Source organism: Lissotriton vulgaris, chromosome 8 (genome assembly GCF_964263255.1).
Source record: "Lissotriton vulgaris chromosome 8, aLisVul1.2, whole genome shotgun sequence".
NCBI classification, from domain to species: domain Eukaryota; kingdom Metazoa; phylum Chordata; class Amphibia; order Caudata; family Salamandridae; genus Lissotriton; species Lissotriton vulgaris.
The window spans coordinates 23474088-23480404 of NC_141696.1; the positions used below are offsets into that span (position 1 = coordinate 23474088).

Here is a 6317-nt window from a genome sequence, read left to right on the forward strand (position 1 = left end):
CGTCCGGCGTTGTGGTGTCTAGTAGGTTCCATAGTTCAATGGCGTGTCTGTGGACCGAGCGGGTGTTGAGCAGGATGCATTTCAGGTGGTTATTGCCGGAGATCTGTTTGGCGTTAGTGGGCGTAGTGTAGGTCTTGATGCAGCAGAATTTGCAGGATTGACAGGTGAAGGGTCCATGGGTGCGTCCTGGGGCGGCTTGGTGGCAGTTGGGGAGTCGGCCGGTGTTGAGTGCCGAGAGGGTTGCGGCGTCATAAGTTAGGCGGGTGGAGTTGGTTTGACGGGGGCCAGGGGGTCTGGCACTGGGTGCGGTCCAGGCGCGGACGGGGGTAGACAGGCTTACCTTTGGCGCACCTTCGGCGCTGAATGTCCCTCATCTGACAATCTATTTAAAAGAGTAATGGTATCTGTTACACAGTTCTCCTGTGTTTTTGCAGCCACAAGAAGATCGTCAATGTACTGCACCAATGTTGACTTTCCAGGTAACTCTAAATCTGCTAAGGATTTCTTCAATAACTGATTAAAAATAGATGGACTTTCAGTATACCCTTGAGGGATACGACACCATGCTAAGATGCAATCCTAGAACCTGAACGCAAACATTTGTTGGCTGTCTGGATGCAGTGGAATTGTAAAGAAAGCATTACACAGGTCTATGACCGTGTACCATTCTGCATCATGTGGAATCTGATATAGAATTACCGCTGGGTTTGGTACAACTGGGCAACATGTAACAACTATCTGATTAACTTTTCTCAGGTCCTGAACAATTCTGTAAGTTCTGTTTGGCTTTTTGATACCCATAATCAGTGAATTACATGGACTACTTTCCACCTCTTTTAAAACACCTTGTTTTATGAATTTCTCAATTACAGGAATGACACCCTCAATTGTTTCAGCTTTCATTTTATACTGAGGAATGTTTGGGAAATCTACTCCTTGTTTTACAGTAATTTTTACTGGGTCCACATGTTTCATTAAACCCATCTCATCTCCAGTTAAATCACAAAGTTTTTAATTGACCGGTTCTTTTAGTTCTTCAGCTAAATTATTTTTGTCAAAAGCAGGAAATAGTTTAGTTTCTTCTGCTTCAACCATTAGCATTGTTAATTTGTAAAGGCCATCTTCTTCCAAAGTTTGAAGCTCAATACCTTCCGGTGAGCAACATATTTTGCAATTCATCTTGCACAAAATGTCTCTCCCTAACAGGTTTACAGGACTGCTGTTACAGACTACAAATCTGTGTTTGTCTTTGAAATTGCCAATCTCAATTTTTACTGGTTCTGTTAAATCTGTTTTAATCTGTTGATATGCTACACCATCTACTTGGATTGACTCACCAGAGAGAGGAAGGTTTTCTATTTCCACTGATCTAACAGTAGAACGGGTAGCACCTGTGTCCACAAGAAAAGTGATTTCTACATCATTCACTTTACCACTTACAAATGGACCGGACTGATCTACCTCAAGAGTGGCTCCAAGGACACACTCTTCCTCCTCTCTCAGGCACCGTCATGAGTAATCCTCTGAATCACTCCCTTCATATTCTTTTAACCAAAATTGTTGAGAAACATTTGACACATTCACTCTTTGCGGTCTGTTTACCTGATCACTTCCGCAGAATCCCGTTTCAGGACTGTATCTCTGCCCATTCACACAATTTGGAAGTGGTGGTTGTGGAATTTGGCTCTGCTGATTCACTACCTGTCGCTGTAGCTGTCACTGCTGACTTATTTCATGTAACTGTAGCTGTTGCTGTTGATTTATCTCACTCTGCATCTGTGGATTTAATGATGCATTTTTAAAATTTCTGGGCGGATTCTTACATCCACGCTTCCAGTGTCCAATTTCGCAGCAATTAAAACATGGGAGCTTCTGCTTGAGCTCTTCAATATTCACATTAAATTTTGGTTTATTAATAAAATTACCCTTAAATTTGCCTAGATTCTGATGAACATTTTTATTTTCTATGGTCGCTATTTGCTGTTCAGCTACCTTCACCTGTGCCCACATTGCCTTTTCTTTGAGCTTCTTCTGCTTCGCGTCTATCTCATCACTGCAGTATTTTGCTTTCCTCAAGATATCGTCAACTGTGAGAGACTGCCAACCTACAATCCCATTTCTGATCATCTCACCAATTTCAGATCTCAGGCCATATACAAATCTCTATATAAAGTGGCTCATGTCTTTCTCACTTAATTTTTCATCACCACTGTATTGTTTAAATACCAGCAGTAACCTTTCATAAAATGAATGTACTGACTCTTTTGGTTCCTGATTTGTTCTGTCAATTTTAACCCAGTCTACTTCTTTTGGGGCAATTTTGTTTTTCAACCAGACAATTACTTTGTCGTATAAATCTATGACATCTTTTGATGGAGCACCTGTTATGCTATCTCGAGCAGGTTCTTCTTTGGGCCAACTTACAAAAATTTTACATTCTGTCCAAAGATCTGATGGGACAACAATGTCAAAGAATCCATCAATATCAATCCACAGAACTTTTGACACTTTGATAAATCTGTCTACCTGACGATACCATTCTACTGGCTTTTCTCTCAGCCGGGGAAAATCATTTGTAAACAATAGAACGTCCTGTCTTGTCCAAGGGACATGTACATACCCTCTGCCAGCTATTTCCCTCATTGGAAATTCAGTAGCTACTTCTCCTTTGTCTCTCTTGTCTTGCTCTCTATTCTTTGTCCATTTTGCTCTCCATTTGCCTAATTCACCCAATCTTTTTAGAAATCCAATTAATTCTTTTACATGAGTTATCCTTCCTGTAGTATTCAAATTTTCAATGTCTTTTTCTGAAAAATCCACTCTGTAATGTTTCTGCAAATGTTTCTGTTTACTTAAATCAATTTCTAAATCAGCAGCCATTTCCTCTAATTGGTCATACTTGTTTTTCGTTTTCCATTGTATGCTTTTGCAAATAAAGAATATTTCATCATCCTGATACAACTTCAAACTGTCAGTTCCAATTGTGCCAATAATTAATTCCTCCAAATCAGCTTTCAGTTTTGCAACATCAAGCAATTTAAATTCAGGGGCTTGCGGGGACATTGCAGTGTGCGTTAAATCTATTTTATTTATGCCCTTTTCTGGAGATCCAGAATCAGATTCTGCTACAGATGGTATCTGATTATTTAACAAACTCTGATTAAAAGTCAAGTCTGGCATCATTGATTTCTCTCTGTGAATTTCTGTTAATTCTGAATAAAATTTCTCAGCCACTTTTTGAATTTCCGCATTTAATGGTACAGCCAGAGCTGAGTGTCTATTTTCTCTTTGGTCAAAAACTGGTACAACAGGACCAATTGTTACTGGTAGTGTTACTGCTTCCATGCTTTTAGTTAATTGCTGTATTAATTCTCCTTTTGCTCTTAAATATTCTGAAACATCTGGTATATCCCCAAGTCTCTCTGTTCTCATTACATTCCTTGGGAATTCATTTCTCAGTTCTGGTATTTCAGGATAATTCCCGTTTTCTCCTGATGCTCTAGAATTACTTCTTGTCCCTGCTCTTTCAGGTAATTTTAAAAATCTAGGTGAATTTTCATCAATTTCTCTGGGAGGTGCACTTGAAGAAATTTCTGAAGAAATTCTCGGGGTAGACTGTAAATATGATTGATAAGGTGGCGGTTTGCGTTTAGTTGTATACATTTCTTCCAAAACTGCATCATCTAATTCTTCATCAATATTATTTTTCTTTTGGGTATTCTTTTGACCTGGTGTTTCAGTAATCATTACTCTTACTGGGTACAATCCATCACACATGTCTGCTTTTCTCCAGCGTTGTACTCTATCTTCATGAGTTCCCCTATTAATGTCTAATTTTGGGCCTCTTGTTATACCTCTAGTTTCTCGCTCAAGTTCAAACATTTCAACCTCCCATCCAACTAAAGCTTCAAATTGTGTAGGTCTAGGCTTTGGCACAAGAGCCGTCATTCTCTCTCTCAAGTTTTTCAAAACTTTAATGTTAAATGACCCATCTTCCGGCCATGCTAATACACCATCATCTTTGGTATATTGCATCCAATTGTCAAACCAAAGGCAAGTATGATAACCAAATTCACCTTCCATATATGCTGCGGGTGTTTTGTACTTATGAAGTAATTTTCCACCAGGAGTTTCAATTTTCTTGTCAGGGCTAAGTATATTTTTCAACTTCTGAAACCAAGTAGGCTTCTTTTCCTCTTTTCTGTACCAATAACTCATGATTTAAAACTATTCCGTTTAATTCGAAAAAGATCGTAAATATTTCCTTGTTGTTCCGCTACTCTAGCCAATCCGTGCGCGAAACTCACTAACAAGCCAATCAGGTTAAGCCACGTCACTACCTTGCTCAACCAATGAAAATACTGTTTTCAGAATGGACCAATTAGCTATCAGCTCGATTTGGTCACGTGAACCAATCAGTGCGCTTGCTATGACGTATGCTGACCAATCACAGTGCGAACCTTGTGACGTAAACTGCCGTTGCAGCTTCACTGTCTTCTACTCCGTAAACTCACCCCTCCTTTACAAAATATTTTCACAGCGCCATTTTAACAATTCTTTTCAATGAAATTCAGTAAGTAACTACAGAAAAACAAACTATTTGTCTGTTTCGCTAAATAAAGCAATAGTTTTCACAATCATTCGAGTATTCTTTCTCGTGAAATAGACAACGCTATTCTCACAAAATCATTTATGCGCATTCAAACAGAAAACCCTAACCACACATGCGTGAAATCTCGGTAGGACTTTAACCTGCCAATAGAAATCCTCTATCGCCAGTAAGAAAAGACGACGCTTCCTTACCCTTCATTCATGCTTGGATAAATCTACTACTCTTTTCACAGTGAGTTTTAAAACAGGCACCTAGTCCCTATTCTCAAAGCTACAATTTCATAGACAATCCTCACTATACATTTAACCTGACACACCTAAAATCCCTAAACTTGTGCTGTACGTCCACAACACTAGCGATATATCAATACCGCTGTTTTGAAACAGAACACATGCACTGTGTAACTTCACCCGTTACACTACTCTTTTGCCGGCATACCAGGAATTTTCACACTGCTGGAAATAAAACCTTTCAACTACATGTAACAAGTGAACAAAACTTAACATGTTTTAGACATGGATCCTATGTAACTAAATGTTAAATGTCATATACTTGTAAAGCGCACAGCTGCCCCAGCAAAGGGGCGTCCCGGCGCTGTATACCGCTGGGGAACCCGTCCTGGCTTTCCCTGTGGGATGGTCCCTACTGGAAATCCCCAAGGTGGAGCCAGGCATCCCCGGCGTTGGTGGGGCCGTTGTGGAGATTAGGCAAGCTAATGCCCAGAGTTGCCAAGTGGGACCCCAGGTTTGAGTAGGCACCGAGGCGAGAATTGTCGAGTCCGCTGACCCTGGTCCACAACCCTGCCGCGTTGGGAATTGAACCCTGGTCCCGGGCCGACTTCTGCTCCCGGGTCTGCCGCCTCTAACCAGTGAGCCACACCACTCCACATGTAGCATGTACATGTACATGTACCATGTAGCATGTCAGTTACCATAGTAACCGTAACTCTACTACCAGAGAATTGATCCAGCGCCCCTATAGAAAATCTGTCTCAATCAACACTACCCAAAACCACAATACTCACCATTAATCATAAACTCACAAGACCTCTGAATTACCGAGACAAATATTGGGCAGCTGAATCATGTGACCTAATTAATCGGGACTAATTATAAAACTATATACACATTTATATACATCTGCAGAATATCATCATAACCATGGTTTTATAATAGAAAAACATTTAATGAAGTCACTAGGTGATAGATCAAACTGATGGTAACTAGACACTGAATAACAAGTCCAGCTTGTCAATTCAAAATCTATTTTATTTTTCAAAGAGAAAGCATTTTAATAAGTAACTTTATTTATTAACATATTAGCAGTTTAGCAGCATTTTATTAAAGAATGGGCAAAATGGTCTGACATTTTAAAGCTTATACTGATAACATGAATATTAATCAAAATCAGTTTTCATTCCCTATAGCTATTTCCCTAACTAACTCACTTCACCTAAAAGGGAAAATGCATAGTTAATGTAAAGTCAAAGAACCCTATTATCCTTACGTGAGCAAAAAGTCCAACAGCATCTCACGCCCTTCAGAAAACGGGTACAAGCCAACAGGCCTCCTCCCAAGGGGCCAGGTTTTATACCTTTCTAACTCACTAATCTTAGCTAAATGTATTTCTTTCACAGTCATTCAGTACTTTGGTTGGCTGACAGCCGTCAGTCCATATGAAATCATATTTTTTCAATCCAAAGTCG

At 39.8% G+C, this 6317-nt stretch overlaps 1 pseudogene; it reads right to left on the reverse strand.

Moving 5' to 3' along the window:
* Window positions 1-1509: 1509 nt before the first annotated feature.
* On the reverse strand, window positions 1510-4218 carry LOC147693275 (uncharacterized; annotated as a pseudogene).
* Between the last annotated feature and the right edge of the window lie 2099 nt (window positions 4219-6317).